Source organism: Schistocerca serialis, chromosome 9, assembly GCF_023864345.2.
Source record: "Schistocerca serialis cubense isolate TAMUIC-IGC-003099 chromosome 9, iqSchSeri2.2, whole genome shotgun sequence".
Taxonomy (NCBI): domain Eukaryota; kingdom Metazoa; phylum Arthropoda; class Insecta; order Orthoptera; family Acrididae; genus Schistocerca; species Schistocerca serialis.
In genome coordinates this window covers 181,568,892-181,590,051 of record NC_064646.1, presented here as the reverse complement: position 1 = coordinate 181,590,051, position 21,160 = coordinate 181,568,892, and positions in this window count along the sequence as shown.

Below are 21,160 nucleotides of genomic sequence, written 5' to 3'. Positions count from 1 at the left end.
TTGATCTCACTTATAGAATGATCACCAACACTCATCAAAACAAGCAAACAAGTTCCCCCAAGAGCTGTGCAGTACTACGATTGGATACATTCTTATATGTAAACAAACTTTATTCAGCACGACGTTTTCCGAATTGAAGCTTTGTCGCTGTCGAAATGCTGCTCTGTCAATGGAAATCCAACTACACAGCTATGATCGATCGATGTTACCTTAGCTAATAGCGCCCACTTTACGACATGCATATGTTCGTTGCACTTCGAATAAAGTATTGCATAAACCACAGCGGAAGGTCCCCAGACAGACCAGAGAAAGAGCATTGCGTACGAACACTGCTAATGTCAAATTATACATAGAAATGCGAAACAAGAATAAATACACCAATAAAATAAAAACGTATATTTCTTGTTACTGCAGAAAGTCAAGAAAGTGTAGTACATACAAGTGCTAGAAATGTAACGTAGTCAGATAGTATTTATATCAACATTTTATAGTGAAAAACGTTACACAGTAAATTCAGTTTTAATTCAGTATTCGTAATTACTGAAAAAATATTTAAATTATTTTGTTACTACGATATGTGGAGTAGTATAAATGAACTCAGCTAAGCAGAAATAAGTTTTATTAAAGAAACCATGTCAAAAAAACATAATCACCAGAAGAGTGTTCCCTACAATCACAAACTTTGGAGGAAGAAACTTAGCTGTGAGAAACTATGACTCGCTATCCCACTCTGACATTTTCAGTAAATTTGATCTTTGTTAAATAATGCCGTTGTAGCTTTCCTGTTGATAGTAAGATTATGTAGTAAATGATGCATACCCTCACCTTGTTGGTGGAGGCGTTGGTGGTCGACAATGCAGAACAAAAGTAATCCATACTGAAGAATGTAATGTTTACAAACGTCTTTGCATGTAACAAACACTTCAAAGTACCGCTCAGCAACTGTAGTTCCTGTGTATCTTACATAATTCAGAATATGTGGTTAATATTGAGATCAATTCACCCAGTAAACCTGACCTCTCAGTCACTGCTTTCCTATTAACCCACCATATAACAGTTCAAATGGCTCTGAGCACTATGGGACTTAACTTCTGAGGTCATCAGTCCCCTAGAACTTAGAACTACTTAAACGTAACTAACCTAAGGACATCACACACATCCATACCCGACGCAAGTTTCGAACCTGCGACCGCAGCGGTCCCGCGGCTCCAGACTGTTGCGCCTAGAACCGCTCGGCCACTCCGGCCGGCTAAAACAGTTCACCATAAGAAGCACCTCTCGAGGTAATTACACCTCGAAGTACCTACTCAGTACTGAGATCAGTTCACACGGTGAACCTACCTTTATATAGTCACTATCTTCCTATAATAACGACAACAGGGCACACCAAGACACTGGAATTGTAACTCGGCTGTCCGCGTTTACTTCGTAAACCGTGTCGTTGTCACGCTGTTAATACGAGGGATTGATGAAAAGTAATGCCACCGAATTTTGTATGTGGAAACTCTTAAAGCTTTTTAAATAAAGCAAACTTTATTAACATTCTACGTTTCTACTCTGCTTCCCACTGTTGAAGAGCAATTCGGGGATGGCGATTGCATCTTTCAACACAATCGAGCACCTATTCATAATGCATGGCCTGTGGAGGAGTGGTTACACGACAATAACAGCCTTGTAATGGAATGGCCGGCACAGAGTCCTGACCTGAATACTATAGAACACCTTTGGGACTTGTTGAAACGCCGACTTCGTGCCAGGCCTCACCGACCGTCATCGATACCTCTCCTCAGTGCAGCACTTCCCATGAAGAATTGGCTGCCATTCCCCAAGAAACCTTCCAGTACCTGATGGAACGTATGCCTGCGAGAGTGGAAGCTGTCATCAAGGCTAATGGTGGGCCAATACCAGATTAAATTCCAGCATTACTGATGGAGGGTGCCATGAACTTGTAAGTCATTTTCAACCAGGTGTCCGGATACTTTTGATCATATAGTGTAGGTACGTTATACTCTGCCGTGATACACGTTGCAATTCGGAGGCCTCTTGCGGCAGAGGGTTGCAACTAGCTCCAGCGAACCGTGATCATTGAGCGAATAGTGCGCGTGACATACTAACTTAACCGATATTGGGAACACAATAATAAATTTGGAGGCATTAATTTTTAGCGCGTCAGCGTAGATGTATCTCTGCACTATTCTCAGCCCATAAATTATTGCGTAGAATATTAATCCACTTTATTTTTACAGTCCAGAGTACACCATAAAACAGTATATTTTTGCGGTTACAAATTCGCCATCCATGTCTGTGAACTGCAAAACAACAGCCATTCACAGCTGTCCTCCTATTGTTATATCAAAAGTCGTTAGTATCGATACACTTCTCTCACTCCCGCAGAATATTATTAATTATTACAATAAAATCTTATTTCACGTTTTCAATTAGAACGTACAAAATTAATTTAAGCTTAAGAAAAAGTTAAAATAAAATAAAATAAATAAAAACAGTAAAAACACAAAATATAAAATCCATTCAGTCTCTTGACAGTTACAGAGGGTGCCACATTATGGTACATTACGTTATGCACAAATATTAGTAAACGAATTAAATGTATAAGGATGGTTAGATTTATCGTGTTACCTTTGCGATGAAAGTACCTGCCTGCCATAAAAAGAATAGACACGCTTAGACATTTCACAGAAACCACGTGAAGATGATGAGCTTTTTTAAAAAAAATGCTAGATACAGGCTGTTAAAAAAGACTAAGCTGGCTAATTTGTGATGCTGTTTATTAGCTGTGTGTTTAATTTATTTCTATTGCTTTTACGTTCTTTGTTTTACTGATTATTGTTCGGCTGGTCGTCATGCAACGCCTGAGAATCATTTATGTAATATATACATTTATGTTAAATTTTTTGTGAGCTTTGTGTCATAGCAGAGTTTTCCCCGGTGGAAGTGCACTGTGTTTGTTTTCCCTTTCTTTACCAGGTATGGTATGATTAAGCTGATGTCATTTCATTCGGAGGTTTTTGCTCTGTTCAGATTTATTTTACAATCATTCCTGTCTGTTGCTTTTTTTACTGTCACTTGATATGTAAAATCTACTAACTATTCAAGTGGAAAAAAATTAAAAACAAACATCGCCCTTATGACTGGCTTTCTCGCCGCTAGGTGCACTAGTGTCTCTGCACCTGTCAGATAGTAACAACTTTCACAGCAGTGGGTATGACGGCGGTGCTTACATTAAGTAGGACCACATTCGGCAAAGAATATGAGTGTAAGTTATAGTACTGCTTCAAGTCGAGTAGGAACTGTATTTCTCTGCACATAGATTGCGAATCTCATCTCTCCACTAAGGACTGGGTAATTTTGAACAGTACGATTTGATTAAGCAAAAGAAGAGAGCAGAAAAGGCGAAATAATTCAGCTCCTAGAGAGCATGGGTACTAAACGCGGGTGAAGCGAGGGAACATCATAAGTTGCCTGACACAAGAAAAAATATTTCGTCAGCAGTAGAGGTCTACTATACATTTGAAATATGGTACCGAAGAATTGTGTCAATTTAAATGGGCTGTACAATAGCAGATTGATGGGATTTAGAAAAAATATTCAGCAGAAGAAAGTGCAGATATTAGTGGGTCATTCGCTAAGATTTCTAAGCGTAGTTAATGTGGAATTTTTATTTTGGAAGTCATCGTCTATCAGAATTTTCACTCAGTTGTGTTTGTTTACTTTCTTAGAAATCGACTTCGAAGCCTGTCTTCGCATCACCCTTATACACGTAGGAACAGTTACCGATATGAAGTACATACGCAAGTATATCTTGTTACTGTACCACAACATCCCGTAAAGTAGTAATATATAATATTTTCTACGTTAGAGGATAGTTATCATTTCGATAACTAGGCCTAAGTGTCTGAAGATGAAGGCATAACAGGGTTCAAAACTGACTGTAAATGAAATAAACAAATACAGCTGAGTGGGAAATTAGTATGAAAATCGTCTGCGAGCTCTAAAACAAGCTGAATCGCGCATTATCCATAATAGAAGTAATAAGGTTCATGTGGAATTGGAAAGAGTGGTACAGAGGAACGTAGTGCGGCAAGCTATTTTTGAAAAAAAAAAAAAATCTGGTTTATTTCTTGCTTCTAGACAAACAATTTCACAAAAAATTTGGCCCTTATTTTACAAAATTTTTAATCTGAATTTTTTTCTGAAAGCCCTGATTACTTTCAAGCAATTAAATCTTCGTTTGCAAAACTAGGCTCCATGCTGGTCAGTTTGATACGTCAATTTGACACTGCGTTTCTCCATTTTATGTTCTCGTTATGCTAAGAATATTGAAACAAAATTTCTAGAGCGTTTCCTCACAAACGTTTGACCAAAAGAATGAACGATATTGTTGTGAACAGTCTACATGAGGCGATGAAACAATCATTCAGTTATAGTAATCGAGTTAAGCATTTTCTTCACTAATGCGCTTCAGAAAATTGTTGTCGCTAGTGACTAAGATACTATGATACTGGATACTATACTCTACACTTCAGAATAATTTCAATTCGGTCAATTTCAGCTTGAATTTCCATGTAAAATTTGACTAATTTCACAAGTTTAACGGTATAGGCAGAGTCTGTATTAAAATATTTGTTCTAAAAGGTCTAGATATAAAATCTGAAGACAGTGCTATCATTTACACCAAATACCCGTCACATACTGGCTGTCAGTAAGCGCGGGAATACTGGAAACGTAAATGCTCTTAGAAGCAAGCGTTTTTTATTTTATTTTATTTGTTTATTCTTTGGGGCATCAGTTTTCTGAATGTTTGATGCTGTTCCCCACCACTTCCTCTCCTCTACCAACTTCTTCATTTCAGAATAGCACTTAAGCCGCCGTCCTCAGTTATTTGTTGGATATACACCGAAGCGTCAAAAAAACTGCTACAGGCATGCGTATTCAAATACAGATATATATATAAGCGGCAGAATGCGGCGCTGCGGTCGGCAACGCTGTATATGACAGAAAGCGTCTGGCGCAGATGTTAGATCGGTTACTGCTGATACAAAAGCACGTTATCAAGATTTAAGTGAGGTTGAGGACCGATGGCCTTTGCAGTCTGGCCCCTTCAACCTCCACAAGCCAACCAACCAAGTGAGTTTGAACATGACGTTATAGTTGGCTCATGGGCTGTGGGACACATTATCTCTGAGGTAGCGATGAAGTGGGGATTTTCCCGTACGACCATTTCACGAGTGTAACGTGAATATCAGGAATCCGGTAAAACATCAAATCTCCGATATCGCTGCTGCCGGAAAAAGATCCTGCAAGAAAGTGACAAACGACGACTGAAGAGAATGGTTCAGCGTGACAGAAGTGCAACCCATCTGCAAATCGCTGACGATTTCAATGCTGGGACATCAACAAGTGTCAGCGTGCGAACCATTCAAGGAAACGTCATCGATATGGGCTTTCGGAGCTAAAGGCCCATTCGTGTACCCTTGATGACGACAAGACATCCTGTCTGATCACCAGCATTCATTCACGTCCATTGTGCATTCCAACGGACTTGAGCAACTCCAGCAGGACAATGCGACACCCCACACGCCCAGAACTGCTACAGAGTGGCTCCTGGAACACTCGTCTGAGGTTCAACATCCCTGCTGGCTACCAAACTCCCCAGACATGAACATTGTTGAGGATGCCTGGAATGTCTTGCAACGTGCTGTTCAGAGTAGATCTCAACCCGGTCGTACTCTCACGGATTTACGGACAACCCTGCAGGATTCATACTGTTAATTCCCTCCAGCACTTTTTCAGACATTAGTCGAGTCCATTCCACCTCGTGTTGCGTCATTTCTGCGTGCTCGCACGATATTAAGCAGGTGTACCAGTTTCTTTGCCTCTGTCTTCCCCTACAGTTTTCACCTTCTACAGCTCCCTCTAGTACGATGGAAGTTATTCCCTGATGTTTTAACACATGTTGTATCATTTGCCTCTTCTCTGGCCAATTTTTTTACACATACTTCTTTCGGTGCAGTTTTTTCGGAGAACCTCCTCGTTTCTTAACAAGGCATCTAATTTTAACATTATTCTATAGCCCAGATGTCAAACTCTTTGATTCTCTTCCTTTGCGGGTTCCTAGCAATCCATAGTTCACTTCAGTACAACGCTGTTCTAGATGTACATGCTCTGAAATTTCTTCCTCAAATTAAGGCCAATGACTGATACTAGTAGACTTCTTTTGATCAGGAATTCCCTCTTTGCCAGTGCTGGTCTACTTGTTATGCGTTCCTTACATCGTCCCTTAAAGGCTAACAATATTTTGCTTTCAAAGTAACAGAATCCTTTCACTCCTTCGTCGTGGGACCAATTTTTATGTTAAGTTTCTTAGTTCTGTTACTCCTCATTACTTGCACTTTTCTTCATTTTACTCTCAATATATATTTTGCGCTCATTAGGTTATTCATTCCATTCTCCTTCAGTTTCACGGGCGATAGCAATGTCATCAACGAAAATTATCATTGATATCCTTTCACCATGAATTATATCCCACTCTTGATACTTTATTTCATTTTCCTTACTGTTTCTTCGTTGCACAAACGGAACATTAGTGGGAAAGATTGCACTCCTGTCACACACCCGTCTCTATTGACCGCGCTATCGGCGGGACGTTAAACGATAATCATTCTCCGTTCCTTCCTGTCTGACACCCTTTTTAAACCGAGCACTTCGTTCTTAGTCTTCCAGTCTTATTGTTCGTTTTGGTTCTGATACTATTATACACATTACCCACCTTCCGCTATCGCTTTCACTAGGAGCAACACCAGATGTGATAAAAGACGACATCAGAACAACAGGAAAAAGGCGCAACGTTAGATCTATGAAGAAGAACTTACGATTTTTATTGTAATTAAATAGCACCTACACACACTTCAGTGCAAATTATATTTCTTTTATCTTGTCCTGTTTGACACACAGCAAGCACTTGTATACAGGGAGGTGCAGAGAAACTGTAAAATTTGAAAATTAGTGTTGTTAGCACTGTAGTCCGGCAGTTGTTGGGAATGGATGCGGTGTTGCTGTGAACGCGTTGCCATCCAGTAATCATGCAGCACTGGAGTGATTAGGACAGTGCTATCGCTGTGAGAGCAGCAATTAAATCCACAAAACCCTGCGCCTCATAGGGATTTAAGCGAACAGATGTTGACTAAAATCAACGAAGACGCCAATTTTCTTAACAACACATGGATGTCAGATGAAGCCCACTTCCACCTTAACGGACACGTTTACAAGCAGGATTTGCTTACTGGCCACACGAAAAGCTTTGTGAGTTTGACGAGCATCCATCACATTGCGCCAAAGCTACATTATGGTGTGCTGTGTCGTGTCATGGTGTCATTGGCCTTTACTATTTTGATCGTGAGGATGACGTTACACTACATGATCAAAACTATCCGGACACCTGGCTGAAAAAGACTTACAAGTTCGTGGCGCCCTGCATCGGTAATACTGGAATTCAATGTTGGCCCACCCTTAGCCTTGATGACAGCATCCACTCTCGCAGGCGTATTTCCAATCAGGTGCTGGAAGGTTTCTTAGGGAATGACACCCCATTCTTCACGGAGTGCTGCCCTGAGGAGAGGTATCGGCGTCTGTAGGTGATACCTGTCACCAAGTCGGCTTTGAAAAACATCCCAAAGGTGTTCTGTAGGATTCAGGTCAGGTATCTGTGCCGGTCAGTCCATTACAGGGGTGTTATTGTCGTGTAACCACTCCACCACAGGCCGTGCATTATGAACAGGTGCTCGATGGTGCTGAAAGATGCAATCGCCATCCCCGAATTGCTCTTCAACAGTGGGATGCAAGAAGGTGCTCAAAACATCAATGTAGGCCTGTGCTGTGATAGTGCCACGCAAAACAACAAGGGGTGCAAGCCCTCTACCTGAAAAGCACGACCACCACCGCCTCCGAATTTTACTGTTGGAACTACGCACGCTGGCAGATGACAGTCAACGGGTATTCGCCATACCCACACCCTGCCATCGGATCGCCACATTGTGTACTGTGATTCCTCACTCCACACAACGTTTTTCTACTGTTCAATCGACCAATGTTTACGCTCCTTACACCAATCGAAGCGTCGTTTGGCATTTACCGGCGTGATGTGTGGCTTATGAGCAGCCGATCGACCATGAAAACCAAGTTTTCTCGCCTCCCGCCTAACTGCCATAGTACTTACAGTGGATCCTGATGCAGTTTGGAATTCCTGTGTGATGGTCTGGATAGATGATGTCTGCCTATTACACGTTACGACCCTCTTCAACTGTCGGCGGTCTCTGTCAGTCAACAGACGAGGTCGGCCTGTACATTTTTGTGCTGCACGTGTTCTTTCACGTTTCCACTTCACTATCACATCGGAAACCGTGGACCTAGGGATGTTTAGGAGTGGAAATCTCGCGTATAGACGTATGACACAAGTGACACCTAATCAGCTGACCACGTTCGAAGTCCGTGAGTTCCGCGGAGCGCCCCCTTCTGCTCTCCCACGATGTCTAATGACTACTGAGGTCGCTGATATAGAGTATCTGATAGTAGGTGGCAGCACAATGCACCTAATATGAAAAACAGATGTTTTTGGTAATGTCCGGATACTTTTGATCACATAGTGTACAACTAGTGTGGCACCCGGTCGGTATGTCGATATTCCTGAAACATTCTTTTCACTGAGACTGGTCGAGTCTAACATCAAAAACAATACGTTGTTTCAGCAGGACGGAGCAACATCATATACTGCTCGACAATCGATGCAAGCCATTCGTCAATTGTTTGGAAGGCACGTAATTTCGCGCAACGGTGACATTACATGGCCTGCGAGAACCTCTGATCTCAGTGTATGTGACTTCCTCCTGTGGGGACGTTTTCAAAGCAATGTGTATCGCATACATTCTGCAACAATGTATGAATTGAAATAAAAGACTGAAAACGAAATCACCGCCATTTCCCAAGACATGTCTGGAGTTTCCGTAACAGGCTATTAGAATGTGAGCACCAAAAGGAAGCTCATCTTTGCGACGTCATCTTTAAGTCTGTTTGTGCCGTTCTGTAATGAAAACATACATGGTACACTGTCAATAAAAATGATTTTTCGTGCAAATTACATTATTTCAAAACTTTCGTTTCCCTCAGCTACCCTGTATAAAAAGCGTCTGCGGCGCTTATCTGGCGTGTCCAGCGTTCAGAAAGTAGGGACTTGAATCGTAAGGGCCTCTGAAAGCCCGTTGTCAGTTCCGCTGCGAAATAACGCCATTGGGGAAATAGACGTGCGGAATGGGCAGTATGGCGCCGAGTCCTGTCTCGTACACCACCGGGTTTGATCTTTTCACTGTTACTGCAGCAGAGGCACCAACTTCCGCTCCTGTAGTTCCTGAACTGGCCATTTGTTTGGAGCGGCAGCTGAATAAACAACGGGCAAGTACGGAATGGCAGTAAAAACCTTCATCAACCGAGTTTTGTGGGACATACTACTACGCGTCATAACGTGAGAGAATTTACGACGTTGTCTTCGTCTCTGGGAAAGAGCCCTCTCATTTCTGATCATAAAACCCTTCAAATATGCTGGGTAGCGAATAACATCTTTGGTACCAGAAAACGTCCTCTGCGGAACATTATTTTTCGGCCGTGCGGTATCCATATAGTGCAGCGACGATTTAAAATGTTCGTGTTGGACTCGTAAAATGTGAAAGAATGTTTACGATGGCGAAGGGACAATGTCTTTACTAGAAAAATATCTTTACTAGAAAAGTACGAGGACTGTTCGGAAAGTAAGGTCCGATCAGCTGCGAAATCGAAATCAGATTGAAAATCAAAATTCTAATTCGCAACACCTTCCAGCTATAGTCGCCGTCCGACTTAAACATTTGTCGTGGCATTGTACAAACTTTCCAGTACCCTCGTCACAAATAGCAGCCGTCTGTATTTTCCGCCAATTCTCTACGCTGGTCTGCCTTTAGTTGTTTGTGCCAAAACGTTGTCTTCGTAGCCAGCAGTTCATGTCAGCGGGAATGAACGTCGAAGGGAGCCAATTAAGGGCTGTATTGTGGGTAATCAAACACTTCTCATCGAAAACGTTGCAGAAGCTCTTCATTGCCAATGCAGAATGCGGCTGAGAATTTTCTTGACGAAAGAAGCGTATGACATTTATGTTATGTGGACTGCGTAGCTTCAGGTGAAATTTCTTACCAAATCCACATACTTGGCGGGACACACTGTTATTTTAGGCATTTCTACGAGATCACTTTGCGCTCTGAACTGAAAAGAGCGACGTGAAGCGATCGGCAGGCACACCTAAGACACTGTCCAACACGTCTGTTCAAAGTTCCATCGGATTTTCACAGTGGTTTCCATTTCGCAGCAAATCGGACCTTACTTTCCGAATATGCCTCGTATTTTACACGCAAGAGTTTTCAGCCTGGCAAAATACGACGGGAAATGTTCGTATTGTGGTCGTCTATAGCCCCAGACAAATCGAGTATCGTAAACGTATTGCATCTACGGACTAGCTAATGTACTATCCTCCCCCACTCACTTACCCTAGTTCTATCGACCGCTCCACTAACTTCAGTAAAACGCACATTGAGCACATAGCCTTATAGTTAACACAGCTTATACACGCCATGCTACTTATACGCACAGCTCCTTCAGAGAATAGTATTATGAGCGAACAGTTGTATGTCATTTCTTTTCTCATACAGTATGCTGTAAAACTCCCGTTACAGACTTCTAGGACTTGTAGAGGGGGCTCAGTAGGCAATATTTTGAACTGACCCTTGCCTAGAAACGTATCGTTTCCGTGCTACAGCTGTCTGGAAGCGTATTTGGTGGGTAGGTGTGCAACATGGAAGTCAAGGAGGGGTGGAGATGCTTACGTCGGATCGGCTGATATATATATATATATATATATATATATATATATATATATATATATATATATATATATATATATATATAGACGTTTATGCTACCTCTCTGACCTGGTTCGAGTCTCATTCACGTCTCTGTGAGTGCTAGAGCAACATGGTTGAGTAAACGTTTGCAGATGACACTGAGGTGATCCTTCTATATGCCGAAACGTTCGGTAATAGAAGAGCTGCCTCTCTCCTTTATCGGGGTCGTTATCCAAAACTTCCGACTCCATCCCACACCCTCTTTTGCCACAATTATGCAACGGCTTCGACAAAGGGTGCCTTCACCGTAAGCAGGCGAGGCAGTGGTGCTCCAAGGAAACGCCGGACACAACGGTGTTTGTGAAAACGTATTAAGTTTCCTTTGCGTTTTCTTTGTTATTAATGAGTAGAACCGTAAAGCAAGTGATATGTTGAGTCATGTGTAATAAATTACTTGGAAAAGTTGTTGCGTTAACAACATGTTGTCAAACTGTTGTAGCACGGAAGTGGTACGTTTCCTGACATGGATTCCAGTTCAAAATATTATCTACTCAGTCCCCTTTACAAGTTCTAGAAGTTGGCAAAGGATATTTTAGAGCATCCTGTGTAATACACAATACATGTAATATGAAGCAGCAACCATCAACAGTTCAGGGATAAATCATTTTAACTGATAACTACCTATATAAGTTCCATAATTTACAAATTAGTATGCAGACAAATTACATTTTTTGTGTTAATACGACGTGGTGGGTTATTTCACAGCTGTGTTATTCCAATCGAAACGTAAGCGTAAATTAACAGATAAATATATACGAAGAGCATGGTTGCAAATCGAGCATGAGTTTGCAAACTGTTTCTAGAGCAACGGTTTCCAACCATTCTGAGACCATTAACCACACACATACACTACCCCTCACCCCCTTGCCACCAGACTATCAATATTAGAGCCTATTTAGAATTTAGATTGGAAAAGAATTTCCTTTGAACACTTTTGTTTTTAAAATGAAAGGTAATTGCTACATAGTTTTTGTACGTGTTTTATTAAACTGCGAACTACTAAGACAATGAGATAATTGATTCTGCTTTTTCTAACAACTTTTTTATAGACTAACTGCAATCGCTAAATATGTATAGTAATTGCATATGCATACTAAATTTCTTGCCCACCTCTATCTGCCCATCTTCTCATTCCCCTGTATCTCTCCGCACATCTCCTGCTTCCGCCATATTTCTGTGCATAAGCTCCTCCCTCCTCTCTCTTTCCATCTCCTTCTCCCCACGTCCATTTCCGCCTGAATGTTCAGTAGTTCCATACATCTCCTCTATCCCACTAGCCCCACCATCTGTCTGAGCATAGCGTCCTCCCCTTCTCTCTATCCATCTCTACCTCTCCCCTCTCTGTGCCCATTTCTGTATGAATGATCATTAGAGTGTCGTGTAAGAATCTGCCGAAAATAGGTAAATAACTTTTCGAAATTCTCGGTAACAACGTTTCCCTTTATATGTCAAACGGTTCTTTCTGTTATGAAAATATGTGACAGCAGATCTTTCAAACTGAAAGCACTCTTTTACTTTCTTTTTCACATCAAAAATACCATTACCATCTGCAGTTATCAACACCCACACACATACACAAAATAAGCTAAATCGGCCGAGCAGTTCTCAGTTGATGATCTTTCACAATTAATTTTAATTTCCGATTTTCTATTACTTTTTCCAAAAAATTTCTTTCGTTCAAACTTCGTCCTCGGTCACGGCGTTCTCATGATATTTCTTACATTTGGCAACTGATTTTTTTTATGTAGATGAAGTAATTATCAGTGAATCGAAGGTGCTACCTAGGAGTCCTCCTCATAAAAGAGAGCTACCTTTCCATAGTGAGGGTAGCCACTTGTTACAAAACATGCTTCCTCTCCGCCACTCCTCTCGCTGGTGACACATGGTTCACCTTCATCTAGGGCGACCAACATTTGATAATGTTTTTAAGTGAGATGAACAACCTATGACCAAGATTTTAAGCTGGATTTGGTCACAATAAATTACAACTTCAGAGTTTTGTCACATTTTACTGAAATGTGTGACAATACTCGTATAAAAAAATATGAAAAAACTTGCATACTTTTCTTACTTTTACATAAAGATACACTTGAACGCTGAACCTACAGCAGCTAGGATTACAGGAAGAAAACTTCGCAAATAGAAACATTTCATGCTGGCTGTCCTCTGTTTTCGATTGCTGCCAAATTTAGCGACCTATCAGTACCGGGTCTTTCGTAGCATTGAGAACTGATGTGTTGTGCGAATCAAATGACATATAAATAATGTAACAAGCGTGTTTAAAAATAAACGCCTCTATAATCCGCTCTTGCTGGTCCTTGTTGCTTCCGTGTGTTATTTATGCCAAATCTGCTAATCAATACAAGCCGAGAGCATCCGTGGTTAACCAGTATTGAGCGAGAAACAAGTAACCATCTCACGACCCCTCTAGACATGTAGGCTACGTCTTTCTTTCTCCTTTCCTCGCATTCCCTTGAGCCAAACTGTTTTCCCCAGAAGCACGAACAGAAAAAAGACCATATGTCAACAATGGTATCGATTAATATACGAAAAATTTTAGAATCTTTCAGTCAGTGTATTTTAACCACCGATAGTACTACAAGGGTTTAATATTTATAGCAGTGATCATTGAAAAAAAATACGGAGCACTGAAAAGTAAACGGAAGAAACAGACGGACGGTAAGCAAGACGGGAGGACTAGGAAAAATGGCCCTACTACAAGAGGTCGCGGAAAACACGGTAGAGTTAGTCACCATATCCTCACCCTGCAGCCCAATTTAAAATCAACAAAGTTAAAATTTGTGTACTATACTTGGTTTGTAAAGCACTTGACTGACGGACTGCTTACTTCTGAAATGGAAGACTTTAGGCTGACAACGCTTTGTATATGCCCACTGCCACTAATAATAACAACTATAATAATAATAAAAATAATAATAATAACCCCGTGGAGGCCCGGGAAAAGAATAGGCCTCCGGTATGTTCTGCCAGTCGTAAAAGGCGACGAAAAGAACAAACCACTAATAGGGCTAACCCCCCTTTTAGTGTGATTACTTGGTTCAGGAAAGAACTAAAGAAGCCTCGGACAAGCGCCATCATGGTCGGAGACGACGCTTGAACCCTATGCCCGCCCACAATGGTAACGACACTGCTAGCCAACTGGAAAATCATTTAAATCCAAATAGAGGTGTTTTGCAGGATATGCTTCCTGCAACCACCCTAGAAAGAAAACGAAGACGAAGGATGAGATGGTCAGATGAAGTTAATCGACACCTCATGATCTGTTATTACCAAGCAACAACCTAGGAACCAACACAACTGGATACAGATTACAGGTATACACAACATTTATTGCCAGATACCCAGAATTAAAATTTTTAACACAACAACGACTAACTGATCAGATCCGTGTAATAATCAAAAATAACAGGATACCTCAGTCAGAATTAGAAAACATCAAACAACAAGTACAACAAATACTGGAACAAAATAATGTGCAATTAGAAGAAGAAGAAAATACAGTAATGGACTCAAGCATCCCAGAGAAAACAAACAAAGAACAAAACGCGTCAATTAAACAATCAGGGGAAAACGAAATCTTAAGACAGCCACCAGAACAAGCACAAATACACTCCTGGAAATTGAAATAAGAACACCGTGAATTCATTGTCCCAGGAAGGGGAAACTTTATTGACACATTCCTGGGGTCCGATACATCACATGATCACACTGACAGAACCACAGGCACATAGACACAGGCAACAGAGCATGCACAATGTCGGCACTAGTACAGTGTATATCCACCTTTCGCAGCAATGCAGGCTGCTATTCTCCCATGGAGACGATCGTAGAGATGCTGGATGTAGTCCTGTGGAACGGCTTGCCATGCCATTTTCACCTGGCGCCTCAGTTGGACCAGCGTTCGTGCTGGACGTGCAGACCGCGTGAGACGACGCTTCATCCAGTCCCAAACATGCTCAATGGGGGACAGATCCGGAGATCTTGCTGGCCAGGGTAGTTGACTTACACCTTCTAGAGCACGTTGGGTGGCACGGGATACATGCGGATGTGCATTGTCCTGTTGGAACAGCGAGTTCCCTTGCCGGTCTAGGAATGGTAGAACGATGGGTTCGATGACGGTTTGGATGTACCGTGCACTATTCAGTGTCCCCTCGACGATCATCAGTTGTGTACGGCCAGTGTAGGAGATCGCTCCCCACACCATGATGCCGGGTGTTGGCCCTGTGTGCCTCGGTCGTATGCAGTCCTGATTATGGCGCTCACCTGCACGGCGCCAAACACGCATACGACCATCATTGGCACCAAGGCAGAAGCGACTCTCATCGCTGAAGACGACACGTCTCCATTCGTCCCTCCATTCACGCCTGTCGCGACACCACTGGAGGCGGGCTGCATGATGTTGGGGCGTGAGCGGAAGACGGCCTAACGGTGTGCGGGACCGTAGCCCAGCTTCATGGAGACGGTCCTCGCCGATACCCCAGGAGCAACAGTGTCCCTAATTTGCTGGGAAGTGGCGGTGCGGTCCCCTACGCACTGCGTAGGATCCTACGGTCTTGGCGTGCATCCGTGCGTCGCTGCGGTCCGGTCCCATGTCGACGGGCACGTGCACCTTCCGCCGACCACTGGCGACAACATCGATGTACTGTGGAGACCTCACGCCCCACGTGTTGAGCAATTCGGCGGTACGTCCACCCGGCCTCCCGCATGCCCACTATACGCCCTCGCTCAAAGTCCGCCAACTGCACATACGGTTCACGTCCACGCTGTCGCGGCATGCTACCAGTGTTAAAGACTGCGATGGAGCTCCGTATGCCACGGCAAACTGGCTGACACTGACGGCGGCGGTGCACAAATGCTGCGCAGCTAGCGCCATTCGACGGCCAACACCGCGGTTCCTGGTGTGTCCGCTGTGCCGTGCGTGTGATCATTGCTTGTACAGCCCTCTCGCAGTGTCCGGAGCAAGTATGGTGGGTCTGACACACCGGTGTCAATGTGTTCTTTTTTCCATTTCCAGGAGTGTAGAACATGAAGTGACACATGTTAGAAATAGAAGAAAAATTTCAGTTGACATATATAGAATACAAAGACACAAATACAGACGTTAGACCATTCTTGCATAGACCACCAAATAACCCACAAGTCGAAACAACAATAACAACTATCAACACAATCATACACAACAAAATAAATGAAAACACAACTATGGAAGAGTTACAACTACTGTTTTATGTAGGAGCACTCACTACACTAAATATACACACTAGGCAGAGATCAGAACCAATCAACGCACAGAAGAAACCCACAAAACCAGCATGGCAACACAGGCTACAGATCAGAATAGAAAAACTGAGAAAAGACATTGGACAGCTAACAGAATTTATAAGAAATGAAATATCAGACAAAAAACGAAAAAGGTTAGGTGAAATCTCACAACAAGAAGCAATAGAGCAATTAGATGAAAAGATGCAGAAATTACAAGCATTGGCCAAACGACTTAGAAGATACAAAAAAAGTGAAAATAGAAGGAAACAAAACCAAACATTCAACACAAACCAAAAGAAATTTTACCAAACAATAGATAACACACACATTAAAATAGACAATCCACCAAACATAACAGACATGGAACACTTCTGGAGCAACATATGGTCAAACCCGGTACAACATAACAGGCATGCACGGTGGATACAAGCAGAAACAAACTCATACAAGATGATACCACAAATGCCTGAAGTGATAATTTTGCAACATGAAGTCACCCGAGCAATTAATTCTACGCACAATTGGAAAGCCCCTGGAAATGATAAAATAGCAAATTTCTGGCTAAAGAAGTTCACCTCAACACATTCACATCTAACTAAATCATTTAACAGTTACATTGCAGACCCATACACATTCCCTGATACACTTACACATGAAATAACCTATCTGAAACCTAAAGATCAAGCAGACACAGCAAACCCAGCTAAATATCGCCCCATAACATGCCTACCAACAATCTACAAAATATTAACTTCAGTCATTACACAGAAATTAATGACACATACAACACAGAACAAAATTATAAATGAACAACAAAAAGGCAGCTGCAAAGGAGCACGAGGATGTAAATAGCAACTGATAATAGATACAGAGGTGACATATCAAGCTAAAACTAAACAAAGGTCGCTGCACTACGCATACATTGATTACCAAAAAGCTTTTGATAGTGTATCCCACTCATGGTTACTACAGATATTGGAAAAATACAAAGTAGATCCTAAATTGATACAGTTCCTAAACATAGTAATGAAAAACTGGAAAACCACACTTAATATCCAAACAAATTCAGATAATATCACATCACAGCCAATACAGATTAAGTGTGGAATACACCAAGGAGACTCATTAAGTCCTTTCTGGTTCTGTCTTGCTCTGAACCCACTATCCAACATGCTAAATAATACAAATTATGGATATAATATTACTGGAACATACCCACACAAAATCACACATTTGCTATACATGGATGATCTAAAACTACTGGCAGCAACCAATCAACAACTCAACCAATTACTAAAGATAACAGAAGAATTCAGCAATGATATAAATATGGCTTTTGGAACAGACAAATGCAAGAAAAATAGCATAGTCAAGGGAAAACACACTAAACAAGAAGATTACATATTGAATAACCACAGTGACTCCATAGAAGCGATGGAAAAAACAGATGCCTATAAATATCTAGGATACAGACAAAAAATAGGAATAGATAATACAAATATTAAAGAAGAACTAAAAGAAAAATATAGACAAAGACTAACAAAAATACTGAAAACAGAATTGACAGCAAGAAACAAGACAAAAGCTATAAATACTTATGCTATACCAATATTGACCCACTCATTTGGAGTAGTGAAATGGAGTAACACAGACCTAGAAGCACTCAGTACACTTACACGTTCACAATGCCACAAATATAGAATACATCACATACATTCAGCAACAGAAAGATTCACATTAAGGAGAAAGGGAGGAGGAAGGGGATTCATCGACACAAAAAACCTACATTATGGACAGGTAGACAATTTAAGAAAATTCTTTCTAGAACGAGCAGAAACTAGCAAAATACACAAAGCAATCACTCATATAAATACATTGGCTACACCACTGCAATTTCATAACCACTTATACAACCCTTTAGATCACATAACATCAACAGATACGAAGAAAGTAAATTGGAAAAAGAAAACACTACATGACAAGCACCTGTATCATCTAACACAGCCAGCCACACATCGATCAAGACGCATCAAACACATGGCTGAGAAAAGGCAATATATACAGTGAGACGAAAGGACTCATTATTGCAATACAGGATCAAACAATAAACACCAGATATTACAGCAAGCATATTATTAAAGATCCCAATACTACAACAGATAAATGCAGACTTTGCAAACAACAAATAGAAACAGTAGATCACATCACAAGTGGATGTACAATACTAGCAAATACAGAATACTCCAGAAGACATGACAATGTAGCAAAAATAATACATCAACAACTTGCCATAAAACATAAACTAATAAAACAACACGTTCCCGCATACAAGTATGCACCACAAAATGTACTGGAGAATGATGAATACAAATTATACTGGAACAGAACCATTATAACAGATAAAACAACACCACATAACAAACCTGACATCATACTCACCAATAAAAAGAAGAAATAAACACAACTAATCGAAATATCCATACCCAATACAACAAATATACAGAAGAAAACAGGAAAAAAAAATTGAAAAATACATCCAACTGGCTGAGGAAGTCAAGGACATGTGGCATCAGGATAGAGTTGACATTATACCGATTATACTATAAACTACAGGAGTCATACCACACAATATCCACCAGTACATCAACGCAATACAGCTACATCCAAACGTATATATACAACTACAGAAATCCGTAATTATTGATATGTGTTCAATAACCCGAAAGTTCCTAAATACAATGTAACATATACCATACAGTTAAAAGGAAGTCACGCTTGATGAAGGTCCGCATCACTTTCCATTTTTAACCAGACCTAAGGTCTGAGAAAAATAGAAATAATAAAAATGTGTAGGCCCTATAGCAGTGTAGTAGCCATTACGAAATTTCTGTTACCTGTTGCGAGCAGGCTTTTTCATGAGATATTTAAGCGTATGTGATGTATGTGCCTCAACTGTGGTGTCATGTATGCTCGGTACAAAGTGCAAAATATATGTGTAGGGGATTGACTGTGTGAGGAAGATGTTCATAAATTGGTACAGTGATATTTATGAAGATATAAGAAGTCGAGAGAAAGACTTTGTCGTTGCTTTATCAAAGTAAAATTGTATAGAGCATTTGAGAACGTAATCCACCTTCTATAGCAGTCACAGTTACAAGGAAAAATAATATTCCGATTAAGGGTAGATTTAAATAAATATGCTTCACACAACGCATAAAATATTTTAATTAATATTTAATGAGTGTAGACGAAGAAGATTAGAAGATGCTTACATGTCGTAAGTCCTACGATAGACACTTGGTAAAGGGATATGACATGCCAAGAAAAAAGAATACTTAAGCTATTGTTACACTGTGTTTGAAACTGGAATAAAAATAAAATGCTTGTTAACGACTTATGTCGAAACAAGTGTGTTATTTAAAACACTTAGCCAAAAAATCTGCCATACGGTTGCTGTATTAGTTTTTGTTAGTATAATATGGGTAAATACAAGAATGATACTTGTTAGCTAGGATTAGCAAATTCTTTGTAATTAGTCTCACATACTTTAATTTGTAAATATCAGAGCAAAATATCTGCAAAAATCAGTACCGTGGCATTTTAACACAAAAGCATGTAAGCTGTCTAATAATGAAATTGTAAAATTCCATATCAGTAACTGAGATTGTTATGAAATTATTTAAAGAAAGTTTGTGGGTTGTAGCTGTGTTAAATAAGTTCCTGTAAACTCGAAAACCTTTCAAACTCCGCAAAACATGTTGCACCTACATCAGTAAAACGAATTTTGTGCATAAATTGTGGCAAACGTAATTAAGAATATTCATAAATAAATAAAAAAGTCAGGCAATGTTAAAAGCTGAGTCATAAGGCACGTCATATTCTTCTCCAAAATTCTTTAAATTTTCTTGTTGAAAGAAAATAACAAATTAACTAAATCAGCATCGATTGTCAAAGCACTAAAACTTCTACTTTCAACACACATTTACCATAGGTAAATGCTTCTATTAACAACAGCCGCGAATACTGTCCGACAGTGTTTAATAGGCCTCTTTTATTTCATAAAACAGTGGTTTCCGTTAAATAATTGTACATAGTTCGCTATATCTACAGTGGGATTGACAATGCCACTTAGTTTACGATTGCGACTGCGTTAATTTCTGTAAACAATTGAGATTGAACGACGTTGTTGATTGAATGCTTCTTTCTTCCAAAGGTATTTTTGTCTAACCAATTAAAGTTGCTCGGGAAATTCCAATCGAACAATTCGTTGCTTTGTTGTAAGTTTAATATTTCAGAAAGCACTGTTCAGGATGCAATACAGGCAATCACGCAAAACTGCTTTACATTCTAGGCCCATTCGCCAAGTAAGCGATTACCTAGTATCCTAGTCCCGTATAAGTATCATGTCTGAAAGTAAATTAATATTAACATTCTGTACATTGTACTCGTGACAATGAGAGGGGAATGATGCAATCACGTCTTCTTTAACAACGAATACGGAGCGCCACACGATATATTAATAACCAGAGCACATCTTCACTGTTACGAATGCTGTTTGCATTTCGTACCTTGAGCAGACATTTCGTCACTAAATTCCATGTTTGGCCGTTCCTTCACGTTCATTTATATCATTTTAACTCACATGCACATATTCAACGACTATCACAACGTACTCATCTTCATGACGTCCACGTGTAACTGCATTTGATTTCGTTTCTGTCACTTTCTTGCCTATCTCTCTCACACTAGTATTAATGACGCTTGTGTACTTTCCTTAGTTTTGGATATTCCTTACAAACCACTACTACAAATGCAAATTAACTTCCTGGGAAAAAATTGTGACTTAAGAAAATTGTATAAATGCTCAGCATGTTGCTATA